The sequence below is a fragment of the Macaca nemestrina genome, chromosome 11, assembly GCF_043159975.1.
Source record: "Macaca nemestrina isolate mMacNem1 chromosome 11, mMacNem.hap1, whole genome shotgun sequence".
Lineage (NCBI taxonomy): Eukaryota > Metazoa > Chordata > Mammalia > Primates > Cercopithecidae > Macaca > Macaca nemestrina.
The window spans coordinates 96,289,579-96,311,541 of record NC_092135.1 but is presented as its reverse complement, the minus strand read 5'-3'; the positions used below and the strand labels follow the sequence as shown (position 1 = coordinate 96,311,541).

At 36.3% G+C, this 21,963-nt stretch overlaps 1 long non-coding RNA gene across 1 annotated transcript in view; it reads left to right on the top strand.

Moving 5' to 3' along the window:
• The first annotated feature begins 3,777 nt into the window (after nucleotides 1-3,777).
• Nucleotides 3,778-21,963, top strand: part of LOC139356994 (uncharacterized) — a 57,079-nt gene continuing 38,893 nt past the window's right edge. The window contains exon 1 of the long non-coding RNA XR_011609603.1: nucleotides 3,778-3,923. This is a non-coding gene — a long non-coding RNA (uncharacterized lncRNA). The remainder of the gene's footprint in view (nucleotides 3,924-21,963) is intronic.

The window sequence follows — 21,963 nt, the reverse complement described above, 5'->3', positions numbered from 1 at the left end:
AAATTTAATCCTGGGATAAACTGATAGTCACTTTCCAGAGCTAGTACCAAAATGAATCCTAAATTAATAATATTTAAATTAATGACTGACATTATCTGAAATGCCTGCATGAGACATTTGTGTTTACTGTATACCCTTCACCCATCCTTAACCTTGTTGCCTCAAATTGGCAATTTCAGAGGAAGAGCTCATGGCAAGAATAGATAAGCAGCTATTTATGGACAACAAAGTCACTGTTGTAATAATGAGATCTGGTTGGAAGATAGAATTATTGACTCTGGATTGTTCTGTGAATTCTGAAACCCAAAGATTATTTAAGAACTTCCTGAAGCAAACCTCCGATCCTCATCAGGCACCACACTATGCTTACCGATATGTAAGTGCTATAGAGAATGTGAAAGAAAAGGAGGAAGGACAGCAGAACTCCAAAGACAAGCAAACCCAATTTTGACAAAACATGGGCAAAGTAAGGGGGAAAAGTATCCACTTTTGACTCTTCAATTAAAATGCATTTTCTCACTACTTCGGTCATTGCTTGGACTCATTATACTGAATATTCAGAAACAACCAATAAATTTTAAAATCAGTGGGGCTGAAACCTGAGGATCTCTACTGTTTTATTTCCTCAATCTCAGAAAGCTGGGAACAGTAACCAATGCCATCTTTCACTGACCTCACAGCCTAAACTCTAACGGGTTCTTGGTTGATATGCCATACTGCTTCCCTGAATAAATTAGCATAAGCACAAAGCCTGAGTCCCAGAAGAGACAATCAATAGATATCAGTCTCAATCTTCCTTAGCAGGGATGTTTTGAGGATTCATAATCAAAGCACTATTGCCTGGCACATATTAAGGGCTCAATAAATGTTAATTTTCTTCTTTCTGGCCTTTTCCTTATAGTTAAACAAAAACATAAAAACCATGACATTTTTAAATGTGAAACTCTGATAAATTTGAAAGAACATTCTGTGGACCCAAAAATAAAAAAAAAATGATATCTTCTAACTAAATATAATGTTTGTGAAACTGATTTACATTTCAAATTTTGGCAGTACACCTATGAAGGGTGTCTCTGGCTCAGAACTCTGGCAAGAGGTGATGAGGACTTGAACTAAGGTGGTGGCAGGAGATTGGAGATAAATGGTTATAAGAGGCGGGATAGCAGAATTGTCAGGCCTTCAGTGCTGTCGACAGACAACCTGGGTTCCATCTCAGCGCCAACCCCTGCTAACTATGTGATTCAAGCACTTGTCTTACTTTCCAATCTGTGAAATAAAGAGAAATGTATTCTATCTTCACTGATGGATATGAGGATTAAATGAGACAATACATGTAAAGCACTTAGCATGGCTCCGGACATGTTTGTGCAATAAATGTTGGCCATTATTCATACCTGGAGATTATCACTGTGTGACTATTCCCAATTAAAAAATATGTGTTCTACTATTTAGTCTCAACTGGTCCCTGATCACATGAAAACCTTGAGAAAAAATGGTCCCTCCATGTGGAGATGGGACCGTTTGTTTTGTGGGAAAAGAATGCAAGCTAAGCCTGGATATGGTGGCTCATGCCTGTAATCCCAGCGCGTTGGGAGGAAGAGGATCACTTGAGGCCAGGAATTCAAGACCAGCCAGGGCAACATAGCGAGACTGTCTCTGCAAAAACTGAAAAAAGAATAAACATTAAAATATTTAATTGCCATAACAGACTGTCAATCCTGGGACCTGAAAAATCTAGCATTCAGTTTTTGAGTTTCATTTTAACCGATAACATAGAATTCTGGTGTCCCGGGTATTAGAAAGCTCAGAATTAAACTGAGAGACCCCTCAATAACTGCCAACATTTGGTTGAAAAAATATTTTTGAGAAACAAAATCATATACCCATCCATTTCCCAAGGGGTTCTAAGTGCTAGTCTCTGACTCATGATAAAAGGCCTAGGAAAATTAGCTTTCTATTAAAATATTTTTGCTAAATTTTGTTTTAATTCAGAGTCAGTAAAAACCATACCTGTCTGAAAAACATGTCGTATTGCCAGGAAAGCTGCTATTAGAGACATCATCCATAAATTATCTCTATTTAAGATAACGGTAAAAATTTTTCTTAGATATTTACGGTATGAAAATTTACCCCTGAAGAAATAATATATTTGTGTGCTTCTTTTTAATTTTTAATCAATAACTACATTGTTTTATTGTGGCATCCAAGGATCTCATAATTAAATTTCCTGTCCAAGTATAATATGATTTATGCTTAAAGTTAATAAAATTGGTAAAACTGGTTTTCCACCTTTTTCTACCATGATTTGCCTATCATTATAAAAATACAACTGAAGAAGATAGTCAGAAATTGATACTTAATAGGCAGTCAAGAGATATTGATCCCCCCCAACATACTTCAATCTACTAATAAATTTTCATTCTTTTAGATGTTATTAACCATTATACATGAGATTTTAGAAGTAGCTATATAAAGTTTTTAAAGTAGGGTACATGTGACTTATCAGTAATGGCCCTCGATATATACTGTTCTGATTGAAGTATTACATATATACTTATTGGATGCCTATTATGTGGCATAACAAAACCATATGATATTGGTAATGACAATTTAAATAAATTTGGCTCAATAAATAAATCAAAATGTTGGGAACAGATTATGTGCTCCTTTGGCCTTGTTAAGGAAATTTCATATTACATAAGTAATATGTCATTATTGGAAGAACAAATTTAAAAATGGAAATAATGAAAATAAATTAATATTAAAATCACTTGCAAGCCTGTTGAGACAGTGTTTATTACTATTTTGATGTATATCTGCTTATCCTTTTTTCATGCAAATTTATTCATATAAATACATATTTTACTTAAATTTAGAATCAAATCACTTACATTATAGTTCAATATATTTTAAATGGTATTTCATATCACTTAACATAGAGGGACACCATTTTTGATGATTGCGTAGCATTCTATTGTATAGATATACCTTCACCAGATAAATGAGTCCTATACTGTTGACCATTTAATTATTCATCATTTGAAAAGAAATTGTCTTATTTCACTAAAAAATTGGTTTTTTTTTTTGTAAGTATTGGATTTATAGAATATCTGAGAGGAACCAATCTAAAGAGAGGGAAAACATCCTAAGTTTAACTTTTAAACCAGTGATGTGAGTGTGAGCACCTAGTACAGGAAAATGGGCACGCTCTTGCCCTCCAACAGGTGTGCGAATTGTTACAGGCTTTGAAGAGGAAAATTTGCAAGGTTCTAACCAGGTGCAGATCCTTTCAACTGGCAATCCCACTTCCAGAAAGTTATCTTAAGAAAGTAATTGAACTAGTGGCATATGTATTTATACAAATTAATGCTTCTCAGCAATGTTAATATAAGGCACAAGAAGATTTAAGGAGACTTCTTCTATCCCTATTTTTTTACAGTACTTAAAAGTTTTAACCTATTTTTACATTTATGAAATTAAGTCCCCTAGAATTTATTTTGCTGTAATGTGTGAAAATCTAACTAGTTTGTTTCCTGATGATTAGTCATGTGTCCCAATACCATTTACTGAATAGTCTATCTTATCCACAATGATGTCAATAAAACCTTCAACATTTTTTCAGCATATATTTATGTGAGCTTCTGTATTTTTTGTTCTGGTCCATAGGTTTACCATCTATTATGATGGTGACATCAGACAGCTTTTATCATTGTAATTCAGTAATTTTGAAAACATTTCTCTAATTACCTGTTCAACGAATATTTATTGCCGGTCTGGTTTTTGTAAGACATAATAGCTGACACTATGAGCAAAAGAGACACAGCTGTTGCCATTATGTGGCTTACAGTTTAATGAAGAAGATGGACAATAATCTCACAAGTAAATCTATACCTACGAAGTATGAGAAGTCCTGGAAAAGGAAGGTAACTGTGAAGGAATACATTATTAACTTTGTGGCATCAGGGGTGCTTCATTCTTTCCAATTGATGTTTTCTTCCAGAATTTCCTTTACTATATATATTCTACAAATGTCAGATATATTTTCAAGTTTTTAAACAAATTTGATCCATACATTAATTAGAGTTGAATTAAATTTGTAATTGAATTCAGGAAGACTTAATATATTTGTAATATTAAACATTTACAGCTAAGTACAAGGTGTACTTCACTTATGTATTTTTTTGAAAATCCCATTAGGAAATTAATTTTTTTTAATAAAACTTGGATACTTCTTAATAAATTTAATATCAGACATTTAATTATTTTTGCTGTAGCTGTTAATGGTATCTGTTTCCATATGATTTTAAAAGTCACCGGCATATAGGATGGCTATGAATATTTGCATATTTGATGAGATGCTTCTTCATTTCACAGTAATATTAGTAATATAGTAATATTCTATACTATATAAGTTGTCTATTGCAACTTTTTTATTTTTATTCTTGGTAATTCTAGTGGATCATCAAAGAATTATCTTTTTTCATTTCAATATTCATACTGATTTTTAACATTTTAATTGACTTTCCCGGTTAGCAGCTCTTTCTTAGCATTGTAATATAAAATTGATGACAGAGAGCAAGTGTGTTTGTCTTTTTCCTGACTTTAAGTTGATTTAAATGCAATTCTTCTAGTGTTACACTAACATACATGATGCTAATTGTTGGGTTGCTATAAAGTTTATCTTGTTTGGAAATACATTTCCAGTATAATAAAAGTATGTTTAACTAAAATATAAATGTTCTTCAAACTCATCAAATAGATTTAAAGCAATGAAGGGGATGCTCATGCTCTTCTTTTTCTTTCTGTCCTAGAGGTAATTTATATTAATAAATCCCCTAATATTGAACTATCTTTGAATGAATAGCTGAATTCTATCTCCAATCATTTACTGAAAATATTTGTACTGTATTTGTGAGTTTAATCCACAGTTCCCTTATTTTTTCTCTCTTTTTTCTTAAATATTTTATTCATCCTTTTATTCTGAAAATAACATTTCTGATATCAGAATTTCCAGACTTTTCTTATAATTGGGAAATTTTTTCTCTTTTATTCTATACAAGATGTTAGATGGCTTAAGAATTTCTGTTTCTTGAGGGTTTTTTGAATGATGTTCTCCAAAAACTTGTGTGTGCCTAGCAGCTTTTAAAGGGGAAGCTTCTTTGATAATGTTCTTTGATAATTTTTTCAGCATTTTCTATAGTCAATAATCTATTCAGGTTTTACTATGGTTTGCAATACTATTTGGTCATCTATATTTTTATGCTAGTTAAATTCATTAATATTTATCAAATTTTGTCAAATGTGCTCTTTGTTTTTGTTTTTTTTTTTGTTTTTTTTTTTTTTTTTTGAGCTGGAGTCTTGCTCTGTCGCCCAGACTGGAGTGCAGTGGTGCCGTCTCGGCTCACTGCAAGCTCCACCTCCCGGGTTCACGTTATTCTTCTGCCTCAGCCTCCCTCCCGAGTAGCTGGGACTACAGGCACCCGCTACCACGTCCGGCTAACTTTTTGTATTTTTAGTAGAGATGGAGTTTCACCGTGTTAGCCAGGATGGTCTCAATCTCCTGACCTTGTGATCCGCCCACCTCGGCCTCCCAAAGTGCGAGGATTACAGGCGTGAGACACCGTGCCCAGTCCAAATGTGCTCTTAAAATCAATTTTATTTCTTCTTTATTTGTAATTATATAAACTTTACAGGTTGAATTTGGAATATTTTTATTTTCCTTTTTTTTCTTTTTCTTTTTATTTTTTATTTTTATTTTTTGAGATGGCGGCGCCTTGCTCTATTTCCTAGACTGGAGTGCAGTTGATGCAATCTTGGCTCACTGCAGCCTCCGCCTGCCAGGTTCAAGTGACTCTTCTGCCTCAGCCCCCCGAGTAGCTGGGAGTACAGGCATGCACCACCACGCCCGGCTAATTTTTGTATTTTTAATAGAGATGGGGTTTCACCATATTGGCCAGGCTGGTATCAAACTCGTGACCTTGTGATCCACTGCCTCATTTTCCCTAAGTGCTGCGATTACAGGTGTAAGCCACCGCACCCGGCCTTTTCTTTTCCTTTTTTCTGCTTTAGTTGTTTGCTGTTTTCTTCCAGCTTTCCAGGTAGGCTCAGTTAATCTCATTCTTTCCTTTTGGTTTCTTGCTTAATAATGACAGCCCTTAAGGGTTAATAATCTTCCTCTAAGAATAGTTTTCTTAGGTAAGTTAAGGTAAATAATCTTCCTTTAAGAATAGTTTTTGGCTACATCTTATGTGCTTTGGTAGATAGAATTCTAAATTATTTTTTATTTTCTAAATAATCTATAATTATAGATCTGATTGTTTTTTAACTCAAGTGTTATCGCACAAGGACAATATATGTGTATATTATTTATATTTCATATATATGTATAAATATATGCATATATGTATATATATTTAATATTGAAGTCAGAATAGTTTGTGTTTATAAATTATATTTTAGATGTTTAGAAATTATGATAATTTCTCATTTTATTTTATTGTGGTTAGACCATATGGCCTAATGTGAGAATTTATTGAGGTTTTCCAATTTTAAAAATATTCTATGGATACTTGAAAAGAATGTATATTCCCAATTTTTGTGAATCCCAAAGTCTTGGCAACTTATTGGTTGGTCTGCTTGGTGGTGGGGTGAAGCAAGGAAACTACTAAGCTGTTCTATCAGCTGGCTTCTCCACATCTCTCCACATTTATCCATTCTCAATCCTTATGGCTGCTTCTTTTTAGGCGGATCTAATCTATTCTGTCTTTATACATCTTACTTTTCCCTACCTGGTTTTGCTTTTGCTATTTCTTTACTGTGTCTTGTCTTTGAAGTCTCTACTAATCCACAATCATCAGTTCATTTAAAAGAGTCATCCTTTCATCCTTTTACCTCCTGGCACCCTCACCTAACTAACCCATACTCTCTCTTTTGTTGAGGCTGTGGATGGCAAACACCATTAATTGCCTACTCCATAGTGCTTTTCCCATAATTGCTGACAGAACTCTGCTTTTGTTTATCACAAATATATGCCTAGCCCCAAAGCAATGGATTGTGATTAGCTTAGACCAATTATGGCAATCCTGGAACCTACTATTCCAGATTACAATCCAGGTAAGTGTGGCTATGTAACTCAGATAAGAAAGAATAGTATTTGGATTTGCATGGATTTCGAAAAGCATTTGGAAAAGTCTGCTAGACAGTATGATTTGGGGGAAAGCTTTAACTTTCTAAGGAGATTCACTGCCTTCCCTAATTTCTTTCTGCCTTAAAGGAGAATGTGACAATTTGAAATTATTAGGAAAATGTTGAGAGAGCTGCAGAAACATTGACACTAGTCAATATCCTAACACTAACAACATTTCAGCACCAAACATCCTCTATAATGCATATCCCTATTTAAAAATAAAGAAAGAAAGAATTATAGTTGGGCTGTTTTGTTACTTGCAGCCAAATGCATTTCTAACTGATACATTAGATTTATATCCCCTTCTGTGTTGCTTTATAATTATCCTTCCATTTCTTTGCATATATTTAACTGTCTTAACTAGCTTGAAATTACTTATATTCATGAAATTTTCTTATTTTTATTTTATATCTGGAAATAGCTTAAGTCAGAATTTCGCACATGATAAGCATGTAATTATGCAATTATTTAGCACAGCTAAAATGTATTAAGTACCCTCTATGTACTATACAGTCTTTTAGGTGTTTTACATATATTCATTATTTATTCTCCAAAACCAGTGTATAAAGCAACTACTATTTTTATATTCCCATTCTCACAGATGAGGAAACTAAGGTACAAGGTCATACATCCCTAACCCATGTCCTGTTTAGGAAACAAAAATGTGCAGCTCACTGCCAGCACTCATTTCTTGGGGCGAATGTAAAATGGGTTAAGAGGCAAAGCCAAAGTTTGAACTGAAGAACTCTGACCCCAAAACCCATGCTGTCAATAACCAGGATATACTATCTCTTATTTGATACATGATTTCAGTTTTTTTTAATTTGGCAATGATATTTTGCATACCCATATATTTGGCAAACTTACAAACACACATGCCTACTCCCACATATACAACACAACCCCCAAAGAACTCTTTACTTGATATTACAATCTGTTTAATAAACAGTCATTCTTTTCCAGGAAGTCCCTGTTTTAGTAGCTGTGGTAAATCGTTGAGTCCCTTCTTCATTCAAAAGATTAATTTCAGCATTTTCCCTCAAAAGCTAGCTAAAACCAGAACCTGCCACAATTCTAACTACTAGATTGTTTCAAAACAAAGGTAGTCATTTTGTATAAAATAAGATTTGACCTGAATCTTCACCCTTTATTGGACTAAACCCAAAACCTCAACATTTATGAAACTTTGAGAATGAACTTTGGGTTGGCTTCCTCACTTTTGTTTTTATACACCTCTTCACTCTTTGGGTTTGTCCAGGATGAAAAAACTGAATGACCAAAATAGCAGAGAGAAGATGCCCTTCGAGGCCCAGTAGAGTCAAGAAATAGTAAAAATTTAGGTAGAAAGTAGCTGTGTTTTATAGTGTCATTTCTAAATCAATATTGTTTAAATAGAAAATCAGATGTTTATGTGACTAACAATATAATGTTATTTTATTATAACAAAATTCTGGACTCTCTCACTAACAAACATATAGTAAAGTGATTAACGTAGAGTCTCTTAAAACATTACAAGTTTTGTGACCTTGGGCAAGGCACTTAACCTGCTTAGCCATCTGTAACAAGGTCAATAATGGTGGCTACAGCTAGGATTGACATGAGTTGTATATGAGCTGATGTTTATAAGGCATCCTCATCATTATTGTCACAGAACAGCTAATATGTACATAGTTCTTACTATGTGTCAGGCTCTATTATAAGTTTTTTTAGTATTAACTTGTCTAATTTTTACAATAACACTGTGAGATAGCTGCTGTTATCTTCATTTGAAGAGATGAACAAATTGAGGCACAGAGTGATTAAATAACTTACCTAAATTCACACTGTATGTAAAGGATTCAAACCAGGCAATCCAACCCCCATCCCCATGCATTAACCACTACACTCTATCATGAGTTCAGAAATAACCATTTTTACACTCCATTTTTCAAAATAATGCATAATTGTTAAAATTAAATGATATTTCAAATCAAAATAAATATATTCAACATAAACAACCTCTACATAGCAAGCTGAATTCATGTCTGAAATCAAAATGGTATAGACCTAAAAGAATTTAGGCAAGGCATCTGTATATATGCATGTATCTATATTGTCAGGGGTATCTGCAAAAACAGAATTAACTTATGTTTTTATTAAGCCATTTATTTTTAGATAATTATAGAGTCATATGCAGTTGTAAGAAATAACAAAGAAAGATTTCATACACCTTTTATTCAATGTTACCCAGAGTAACATCTTGCGAAACTGTAGTGCAATATCACAACCAGAGTATTTATTTATATATGTAGACAAGATACAGAAATTTCCATCACCACAAGGATCTCTCATGTTACTCTTTTATCGCCATACCCATGCCAATTCCACTCTTTCCTGGCTTAGCCCCAAATCACTGATCGGTTATTCACCTCTAGATTTTGTTATATGCAAATATCCATATTTCTGAAAGTTTTCACAAATACAAAGTGGCTAATTGATTTTATGAGATTTTGAACTTACTTTGTGTGTATTAGATCCTCAGTATCGCCTTACTGAATTGTCTTTAGTCAGGATAGGAATGGGCTTAAGTGTGAATAATGAGAGAAGTAGCAACATAATGACATAAACAAGAGGATTCTCTACTTCCTCTACAGCAGTCTCATTCCTACATATGACTTCTGGTTTCAACAACAGTTTTGTCATTTGTAAGCGTGAAACACTTTTTAGAAGATTTTACATTCCAAGGTCTTATATTAATAAACTTTCGTTGTAATAACATCATATTTCTGCCTATGTACGTTGTTGTTTGTGAAACAAGGAAACATAAAGGGTTATCTGGGAATGTCAAAAGAAATTCACTTATTTACCTATAATGAAGGGAACTTATATTACTAAAGAATTCTGCACGGAAGTCTCAAGATTTCATATAGTGACCAACATATCCGTAAGCAATGCATAGAAAACAGAAGTTAGTGTGTGTTCATAGGAGTTGGAGCCACAGGTGATTTATAATTTTATACTTTATTACCGTTTATGATACTTGTATAATAAGCACGCATCACCTTTATGACAGAAAATCATACTTTTTGACAGAAATATGATGAATTAATTTTTCACATTAAATGCTACAAGGGCTGTTTTTCTGGAGAAGATATGCAAGTGTGTAGAGTCCCTGCATTTAACGGTGGGTGTTTCTGTGTGTCCAGACTTCTTGGTATATTATATTCTAAAAACTACTTCGCAAATATTTACTAGAAAAGAGTGATAATCGTATTTGTTTTTCTAAATCAAGATAACACTTGAGTTTATTAACAGGCCAGTAAAAATTATATTGCACATAATGCTGCACAAAATTTGCCTTTTACACTTTTTAAAACTATTTCCAAAAGACTTTAATGAGTTAAATTTTATTTACATCATATAAGTTATATTACGTACAACACAGAATGTCAGAATTAGCAATAAATTACTTGATAAGACAATGTAATTACTCTGAATTTGTTTATATTCAATAATAAATTATCCGTACATTTTCTTACTCTTCATTCCTATTTGAACAACTCAAGTTTACACTTCAGTTCTCCTGGATATCTTCTTTCTAGCTTTTGGCTTTATGCTTTCCATCAGTTTTGTGAATAGTTGAAAAAGTAAACAATAAACTTTTTATTTACTATCCCTTATCCTTTATTTTGATCTTTTTAAACATCTTTGCCCTTTGATATTTGGAAAGATAAGTGTAATATCTGATATACAAAAAGCATTTCTAAAATGATCTAATCAACCAATCCTCAGAGTTCTGCAGTTAAGCCAAATATTGCAGTGGTGAATGGTGAGTAAAAATGAAAATGTAAGGTCCTTAAGCAAATATAATATTTCTTTAGACTGATCTATACCGAAAAGTCTTTAGGAACCCTTAAACAAACTTACTTATCAGGCAAGCATGAGTGCCCCAAATAATAGCATGCAGTTCCATCATTCTGAATATTCTACTGATGGTCAATATTCTGAAGCCAGTCCTTTCCATACATAATTCCTCCCACCTTGTCAAGAGGATGTGGAACATCTGTATAGCATTAAAGTGTAGAGTAAATGCTTCCTCTTCTCTTCAAAGGCAGTTTTGTTCTTTTTGTTTGTTTGTTTTTTCAGCCTAGATACTATGAAGGCAGTCATTTGAAATGTATACAGCCGATTCTTTGTTTAAATCTGGAAGTTGGTGCATAGCAGATTAGCTGACTTGGTAGCTCTCTCTTTTTTGCCTTAATAGTTTGATAATGATTTTAGTGAGCACACAGAAAAAAAAGAAAAGTTACTTTTCTTGTATCTAAGCTTTAGCTACTAGCAAATAGATGGTCAGTAATTCATGTCTCACTAACATAATAGGCACATTTGATTAAAGTTCACTTAAGCCTTTGCCAATAGGTGCTCTGTGAAATGAAGCAAATAGGAGAGCATCCATCTGATTGGCTTGACTTACCAGCCTCAGCACATTGAGGTGAAATCAAGCGTCATTAGGGATTATCAAATGCAATTTTAGTGCCCGCTTAGAATTAGGTAGTAGTCATTCAGGAAAAAAACAAGAAACATTATGACTTACGTAGCTTACGATCCTAGCAAATTACACATTTGCTTAACCTTACCATGCCTGCGAAAGAAATTTTTTCAAAGGTGCCAATGGTCAGACAGCCATGGGGCTCTAGTATAGAAATCAAATTTGTTTGCTTCAGAATCAAGCGTAAACAATGTTACACAAACTGCTGGAAGCTATCTAATGGCTCACCTTTATCCCCCAGCTGAAACCCCACCTGGTCCATGGGAGCCCTGAATCATCATTCTGTGTCAATGCATTCTGTAGTTATGCATCAGCACCTCTTACGCCTATCCGGAGACAACTCACTCAATTTAAGTTCTGTTAAAGTTAACTTAGGAAACATGTAGCCTATAAATAGAGGGGAGCATTTGGGAGTGTGTGTGTGTGTGTGTGTGTGTGTGTGTGTGTGTATTGGCATCTATTAAAACATATCTACTCTTTCAAAAGTGCTCCATTGTAAGGGGAATATGCGGGCTAATTCTCATATTTCTGTTTATTTGTTTAACTAACTATTAAGTGACATAATACTTGCCTGTAACATTGCTATCTCTATTATGAATGACATAATTATCATAATTCTCAGATTTAAAAGCCCTCTGTCTGAGAGCTTTTTTCCTTCCTTTGTGAAAATTAAAACAGTTACTTCACTACATGCTCTATTGGGATGACTGACAATTGATGAAAACATACCAAGCTCCCACAAATAATTTTAATTTCCATCCAAAATAAAAATGTGTTAATTCCTCATGCCTATAACAAAAATATTTTCATAATGATACTGTTTACACAGATTTAATCAGTTGTGTCACTGGGGTACAGCAAAAACAGCAATGTGACCTGCTGAGATTTAGCACCAGATTGCAATTTACAATCAAGGCAGCAAGAGTCACTGAAGTGCATAGATCTCGCCCCAATTACTAATTAATCAGACCCAAAGAGGTCTCCATAAAAGGCACGACATTCAGCTGTGCGTCCCATAAATTTAAAGGCCTCCTCTGTATTTTAAGGAGGAAAGGTGACCCATGGAGTCAAATCATTACATGGTACGTATCTTGTACAAAAGCTCATCCAACACCTTCCATTGGGTGCCTACTTATCCTTCTCCACTCCCTTTTTAAATGTTCTGAATACAAAATTTCACACTATGGCAGTAGCCCAGCATCATTAAAATGTCAGTATGCTGGTTTCTGTATAAAAACAAGTGACTGGCTTGCTTTTTTGAGTTTCTGTATCTGTACAAGTCTTTTTTCCTCTGCAGCTAGTGTCTACAGAAAATGACAGGGTATAATAGGTAAATGTATTTTAAGAGTGTGTTGGGAATTATGGGGAATAGCAATCAGTGTAATTCAGTTCAGTCCAACTTCTACCCAACTTCCTCAAATGAAAAATATATTTGATCCCCTTCACATGGGGATCAGATAATAGAAGTTTTATGAACTGCTCTGCTTTGACAAAAAAGATTCCAATTGAGTAGTCTAAAAGAAAACATGCATTGCTGACTTGTTTATTTTAGCCATCTTTAAAATAATGAGCCGGATTCTCATTTTTCTTCCTTTCCTGGATCCCTCCTCTATGTGGAGCATTCCCTTTGAAGTAAATGGCAGCCCTGGACCTAGAGGAGATCTGCAAGGGGAAGGAGCAAAATGAGAATCAGGCTGCTGATTTCAGATTCTTGATGGATAGCCTGGTCAAATGAAAGCTAAAATGATTTGAGTCATGTTGCATTAACCACACGTGGTTCTGTATGGGCCACCCTAACACACAGTATCAGACCTGAAGGCAGGGATATTGGTACCCTCATATGTGTGCAGGAAGAACAACCAATTGCAGAAATGATAACTACTTTATCAGATATTTTGATGATACAATCTGTCCCCACTTTTGCTTATAAGGGATTTCTGGAAACTGTCATGAAATAGATATCATAAAGCAAATCAGGTTTTTGCAGAGGAAAGGTGCAATGACAAGAATTTTGCATTCTTAACCAAGGATCATATCGTGTAAATCACAGCTGTGGCAAAATAAGCTATGATAAGGTAAAAATGCAAAAGCTATAAGACAAGATAAGATATATTTTTTTTTTTTTCTGAGAAGGAGTCTTGCTCTGTCGCCCAGGCTGGAGTGCAATGGTGTGATCTCGGTTCACTGCAATCTCTGCCTCCTGAGTTCAGCAATTCTCCTGCCTCAACCTCCTGAGCAGCTGGGATTACAGGTGCCTGCCACCATGCCTGGCTAATTTTTAGTAGATACCGGGGTTTCATCATGTTGATCAGGCTGGTCCCAAACTCCTAACCTCAGGTGATCCACCTGCCTCGGCCTCCCAAAGTGCTGGGATTACAGGCATGAACCACCGTGCTTGGCCCACGATAAGAACTTCAAACAGCTTACTTACACTTCAGGTCCTAAATGCACATTGTGCACTGAGTAGAGGAGGGATCACAACACTCATAACCTGGTATTCTTAGTCCCTGTCTGCCATTAATGGGTTGTGTGATCAGGCATGAGCATCCCCCCAAACTCTCTCCTTCTCTCTAACCTGAACATACCATATTATCACCATTTACACTATGTATCAATATTCTATTGAATTGCTAGTAATTATGTTTATTTCCTTAGCACATAGAGGAGGAATACCTAAAATCCATATCCCTTAAAAATTAGACAACGTCTGAGCTGATATGTTTTCTTTCTCTTGATGACTTTCTCTTCTGTAAATAGAAATGGATGATGAAGATGGTGGTGGTACAATTTCAACAATAATTATCATTGTATTAAGTAGCATGTGATGAGCATGCTGGCTAAGTGCCTTCTGGTCCCTTTTGTACCCTCACAACTCCATGAGGTTTTTATCACCCTTGTTTACATGTGAGACAACTGAAATATGAGAAGTTGCATTACAGTCAGCTAGCACCTTCCACCTCGATTCACCCCAATGTGGGGGTAAGAAAGAGCTTTTTTACTTGCTTTTAAGTTCAGCACTTTATTGACCCCCGAAACAGGGCAAACACTGCTGGACAAAGTGGACTGTTTCAGGCATTTCATGTTTTTTCTTGTTATTGTTGTGGCTGATGATTTGATTCTTCCACCAGAAAAAGTACTTCTGCACTTCCCCAATATCAAGTCCCCTCATTGTATTTAAAGTTAGAACAACTGTTCAATTCAGACCAAGTAGCACTTACCGGAAAAGAGGAAGGGCAGATAAAAAATTCTTGTGTGACCTTTCTGATTACAACATCTCTTGAATGTGTAACAGCCATTTACACTTAGGGTCCTTATACACTTAGTTGGCAATTCATTTAGAGCATGACCATGTCATTAAACTGACTGCTTTTGAGTTTAGATCTTGTCTCAGAAACTGCTGAAAAGCAGGGCCAGCTACATAATTTACCTGGACCAAATGTAAAACAGCCACCTGGGAAATCAATCTCCCCTTAGCATGGGTCACTGCCCTCACCCACAGAGGATGGGAGACCCCTGAGGGATTACTACTTCTGTGCTAGAACATACTTGGCATCTAGTTCAGGGTGGGCAACAGGCCCCCAACAAGTGTCCTGTCAAATGCACTGTGGTGCTGCCAGCTAGTAACCAGAAGGACAGTTAGGATACCATGAGGCACCCCACCCTCTCCAGTGCCCAGGACTCCTCAGTGCAGAGAGTGGAGGCAGATTGTGAGTTCCTCCATCCTACTCCCACCTCACAGGACCTGTATCCATCCCTTCCGTCCCTTCTGGAGGACAGCAGAGGTATGGAGGAAGGCCTGGCAGGGTCTCCTGCCCCAGGGGCAGCTGAGACTCTGTTGGGGATGGGAGAAAGAAGGTATATAGAAGAGTGAGAACTAGACCACACATGTACCGGAGCTCCCCACTCCCAGTGCAGGCTCCATTGTTCTGTTAAACTTCACTTGCAAAACACAAATTCCAAGACAAAAGTTAATAATTTCAAGAGGACCACCAGAGAACATTAAACCCCTGAATCCTTATGAGCAAAGGTGCTACACTACTACACTGGTCACTCACCGATGAGCCAGTCTTGCTAAATGGTTGTTCAAGACTATCCACAGGCTGGGTGATGTGGCTCGTGCCTGTAATCTCAGCACTTTGTGAGGCTGAGGCAGGAGGATTGCTTGAGGCCAGGATTTTGAGACAAGACTGGACAACATGGTGAGACCCCATTTCTACAAAAAATTTTTACAAATCAGCTGGGTGTGGTGGTGCACACCTGTAGTCCCAGCTACTCAGAAGGCTGAGGTGAGAGGATTACTTGATGCAGGGAGTTTGAGGCTACAGTGAGTTATGATCACATTCTAGCTTGCACAACAGAGTAAGACCTTGTTTCAAAAAAAAACTATGTATCAGGCTGCATGGGAATAAGTGAAGTTGGAAGTACTAAACGAAAGGAGGAAATTGACTTAATTCACATTAAATATACTGTTCCACAAATTCTGTGGGGCAGCATGACTAAATTGTGCCATTCTGTCTGTATTAGTCAGGGTTCTCTAGAGGGACAGGACTAATGGGATAGATGTATATATGAAGGGGAGTTTATTAAGGAGAATTGACTCACACAGGTGAAGTCCCACAATAGGCCATCTGCAAGCCGAGGAGCAAGGAAGCCAGTCTGAGTCCCAAAACCTCAAAAGTAAGGAAGCTGACAGTGCAGCCTTCAGTCTGTGGTCAAAGGCTCAAGAGCCCCTGGCAAACCACTGATGTCAGTCCAAGAATCCAAAAGCTGAAGATGTTGGAGTCCAATGACCAAGGGCAGGAAGCACCCAGCATGGGAGAAAGGTGGAGGCCAAAGACTTAGCCAGTAGAGTCCTTCCACCTTCCTCTGCCTGCTTTTATCCTAGCCACGCTGGCAGCTGATTAGATGGTGCTCACACAGATTGAGGGTGAGTCTGCCTCTTCCAGTCCCCTGACTCCAATGTTAATCTTCTCTGGCAGCACCCTCACAGACACACCCAAAAACTATAGTTTGCATCCTTCAATTCAATCAAGTTGACACTCAATATTAACCATCACACTGTCCATCACTGCTCTCTCTTCATCTTCTAAAACTTCCTTACAGCTTCCCCATTGAGATAACTTACAAGGGCAAGCCAGTTGCTCCCCAGAAATGCCATCTTGGTTATTTCCTTAATAAAATTTATCCAAAAGGAGCCTTTTCCCTAAAACATCCATACAGTATGAGACATGCCAGAGATTCTTATAAAAATAAGTTTAGTCATCAAATATATACAATTATGTTTTCGTATAACTTAGAATGCTCACCTTCTCCTGAAAAACTGCATTCATATATTAGAATTTCTATAATATGTAAAGCACATTTTAATTGTAGGTTTTTAGAACCATACTCATCACCATAAGCCATAATAAATTGGTTAATTATATTTTAGTCCCCTTTCTTTCTTTTTCAGAACTTAAACAGATATTTTGGTCTGTTTCTTAATATTTCTTCTGTGCAGTTGTAGGAAACCTAATTTTCTTTTTTCTGTTCCAGTGACTTATGATGATGACACATCATGTGTATAAAGTGTGTTAAATAAAGCATATTTACGTATAACTCTGTGAGCTGCTTGGAATAGATGTTATTGCATTAATCTTATAAATGAGGATAAAAATGGTTCCAAGGCCAAAAAAGAGGCTGTACAGCCAAGACAATCCTAAGCAAAAAGAACAAAGCTGGGGCCATCATGCTACTTGACTTCAAACTATACTATAAAGGCTACACTAACCAAAACAGCATGGTACTCGTACCAAATAGATATATAGACCAATGGAACAGAACAGAGGCCTCAGAAATAACACCACACATCTACAACCATCTGATCTTTGACAAACCTGACAAAAACAAGCAATGGGGAAGAGATGCCTTATTTAATAAATGGTGCTGGGAAATCTGGCTATCTATGTGCAGAAAACTGAAACTGGACCCCCTCCTTACACCTTATACAAAAATTAACTCAAGATGGATTAAAGACTTAAACGTAAGACCTAAAACAATAAAAACCCTGGAAGAAAACCTAGACAATACCATTCAGGACATAGGCATGGGCAAGGACTTCATGACTAAAACCAAAAGAAATGGCAACAAAAGCCAAAATTAACAAATGGGATCTAACTAAACTAAAGAGCTTCTGCACATCAAAAGAAACTACCATCACAGTAAACAGGCTACCTACAGAATGGGAGAAAATTTTTGCAATCTATCCATCTGACAAAGGGCTAATATCCAGAATCTACAAAGAACTTAAACAAATGTACAAGAAAATAAAAAACAACCCCATCAAAAAGTGGGAGAAGGATATGAACAGACACTTCTCAAAAGAAGACATTTATGTGGCCAACAAACATATGAAAAAAAGCTCATCATCACTGGTCATCAGAAAAATGCAAATCAAAACCACAGTGAGATACCATCTCACACCAGTTAGAATGGCAATCATTAAAAAGTCAGGAAACAACAGATGCTGGAGAGGATGTAGAGAAACAGGACACTTTTACACTGTTGGTGGGAGTGTAAATTAGTTTAACCACTGTGGAAGATGGTGTGGTGATTCCTCAAGGATCTAGAACCAGAAATACTGTTTGACCCAGCAATCCTGTTACTGGGTATATACCCAAAGGATTATAAATCATTCTACTATAAAGAAACATGCACACATATGTTTATTGCAGCAGTGTTCACAATAGCAAAGACTTGGAACCAACCAGCCCATCAATGATAGACTGGATCAAGAAAATGTGGCACATATATACCATGGAATACTACGCAGCTATAAAAAGGACGCATTCACATCCTTTGCAGGGACATTAATGAAGCTGGAAACCATCATTCTCAGCAAACTAATAGAGGAACAGATAACCAAACGCCGCATGTTCTCACTCATAAGTGGGAGTTGAACAAGGAGAACATATGTACCCAGGGAGGGGAACATCACACACTGGGGCCTATCAGTGGGTGGGGGTTTGGGTAGGGATAGCATTAGGAGAAATACCTAATGTAGATGATGGGTTGATGGGCGCAGCAAACCACTATGGCATGTGTATAACTATGTAACAAACTTGCACGTTCTGCACATGAATCAGAACTTAAAAGTATAATTTAAAAAAAAAAATCAAAGAAAAAGAAAAATGTCAATCCTATACTGATTCCCATACTTTTTCTAACTTACAGTTCTGTGCAATCTAAACTTCAGAAACAGTTGTTTTTAATGAAACATAATAAAGATCATATATGTCTTTAAAAAGGTGGTTTCAAGGGTCTGATAATTTGTCTAAAATTATTGGAGGGTGAATGTCTGAGCTAGGTGTAGGCCCTTAGCTTCCCAGTGCTGGGAAGCTCCTCCTCTTCACCATCTACATGTCCTAGGATCAGAGGTTCTCATAGCACCAGGTGGCAGGGCTGGTGGGTGAAGTATGTTCATAGGCACCTGCTTTGTGCTTGGTGCTTTTCATGTGATCACAGTGTCTCTTCACTACCTCCAAAATATGTAGAATTGCCTGAATCCTGAAAGGTTTTTGCTTTGATTTTTTTATATAATCTCCCCATGTGCCAACATTGGGAAGAGTGAAAACTTTCTGAAACAGGATAGAGCATAAACCAAGTCATGTGAAATAGAACATAAGTCGTGTATCTGTGACAGTGGACATGACACTCATTTTTTGAAAAGTTGGTAAATTTAAAAATGCCTAAATGTCTTCATGTGAAGGCCTCTGCCAGAGAGAAGTCAGAACATCTGCACACAGCCCATTATGCTCCCAATATCAGGTAGGATTAACGCTTTAATGTATAGATAAGGAGAGTGAGGCTCAGAGAGATTACGTAGTGTGGGCAAGATCACAGGGTTAAGATCCAAACACAAGCCTTTGTGACTCCAAATCCCAACCTCTTTTGCACTCTGCCTCATGGTCAGGAGAGTATGTTTCTTGAGTTTTCTCTGCAGAGGACATTGTGCAAAGAAAGCTCTGAGCAGAGCAAGGAAACCTCAGATTTTTCAGCCTGTTAGAACCCAGATACTGAGTAAGCTGCTGTTTTCATGAGCTACAACTGCATTCTGTTGCTGAGAACCTCAGTTCCCCAGTGTGTTGAGAGGGTGAGGGTACGAGGAAAATGAATACTGTTCCAAAGGAATAGTGGAGTTGAATACTGAATTCAAGGACAAATACAGAAACTCACATTGACTCATTCATGAATGAATGAAAGGCGAATATGAGAAGGGCATATTAGATTACCCTAAATAATGTTCTAATCAAACCAAGGGCACGGGGCAGAGAAATATGTGTGAATGAGGAGGACAATGACTCATGTGTGCTGTATGTCACAACGTTCTGTGCTGTGCTTCTTTTAAATCCACAAAGTAATTCCTTTAATGTCTTATGCTTTTCCTCTATGTCACATCCTTTCTTTGAGGATCAGGAATTATTACCAGTTACATGGCATTCTAGGAAGCCCTGATTACTTGCACAAAGCTATAAACATTGTGCATAGTCTATGTGCCTACTAGAAACCTTATTAGAAAAAAATTGACAATGGAACCCTAGGTATGAAAGAGTGAAATTGGAATGTACAATACATCATATTTCCTTTCTGCTGGCAGAATAAGTGAATAGCATGTCTCTTTGCCATACTGTTTTTAGCTCTAGAAGTGAAGTGAGTATTGTTTCACAGGAAGGAAGAACCATTTCTTCAAGACCACTTTCATATCAGTTTTTTTTTTTTTTTTTTGATATTTTATTTTAGGTTCAGGGATAGATGTGCAGGTTTGTTATATAGGTAAGTTGTGTGTCAAGGGGGTTTGGTGCACAGATTATTTCATCAGCGAGCTGATAAGCATAATACCTGATATGTAGTTTTCTGATCTCTCCCTTCTCCCACCCTCCACCCTCACGTGGGTCCCAGTGTCTGTTGTTTCCTTCCTGGTGTCCATTTGTTCCCAACGCTTAGCTCCCACTTATAAGTAAGAACATAGAGTATTTGGTTTTCTGTTCCTGCATGAATTCACATAGGATAATGGCCTCTAGCTCCAACCATGTTGCTGCAAAGAACACGATCTGACTCACTCTGTGGCTGTGTAGTATTCCATAGTGTATATGTACTACATTTTCTTTATCCAGCCTATCGAACTTACAGGTTGAATTCCATGTCTTTGCTATTGTGAATAGTGCTGCAATGAACATACACATGAATATGTCTTTATGGTAAAACAATTTATATTACTTTAGGTATATACCCAATAATAAATTGCTGGGCCAAATATTGGGTTATCTGAGAAATTGCAATACTGTTTTACACAATGAATTAATTTACATTCCCACCAGCAGCCTAGAAGCATTTTATTTTCTCTGCAACCTTGCCAGTATCTGTTATTTTTTATTTTTTTTTTTTACCTTTTAATAGTAGCCATTCTGACTCGTATGAGACGGTAACTGAGGTTTTGATTTGCATTTATTTAACAATTAGTTATAATGAGCTTTTTTCATATGCTTTTTGGCCGAATGTGTGTCTTCTTTTGAAAAATGTCTGTTCATGTCCTTTGCTCACTTTCTGATGAGGTTGTTTGTTTTTTGCTTGTTAAATTATTTAAGTTCCATATAGACTCTAAATATTAGACCTTGGTTAGATGCATAGTTTGCAAATATTTTCTCTTTTTCTGTAGGTTGTCTGTTTACTCTGATGGTAGTTTCTTTTGCTGTGTAGAAGCTCTTCAGTTTAATTGGGTCCTATTTGTAAATTTTTGTTTTTATTGCAACTGCTTTTGGTGTCTTCGTCATGGAATCTGCCAGGGACTACATCAAGAATGGTATTTCCTAGGCTATCATGTAGAGTCTTTATTGTTTTAGGTTTTACATGTAAGTTTTTTACACATCTTGAATTGATTTTTGTACAAGGTATAAGGAAGGGGTCTGGTTTTAAACTTCTGAATATGGTTAGTCAGTTATCTCAGCACCACTTATTAAATAGAAAATCCTTTCCCCATTGCTTGTTTTTGTTATCTTTGTTGAAGATCAGATGGTTGTAGGTGTGTGGCTTTATTTCTGGGTTCTCTTTTGTGTTTCATTGGTCTATGTGTTTGTTTTTGTACTAGTACTATGCTGTTTTGGTTACTGCAGCACTGTAGTATAGTTTGAAGTTAGGTAACATGATAATTCCAGCTCTGTTTCTTGCTAAGGATTTACTTGGCTATTCGGGCTCTTTTTTGGTCCCATATGAA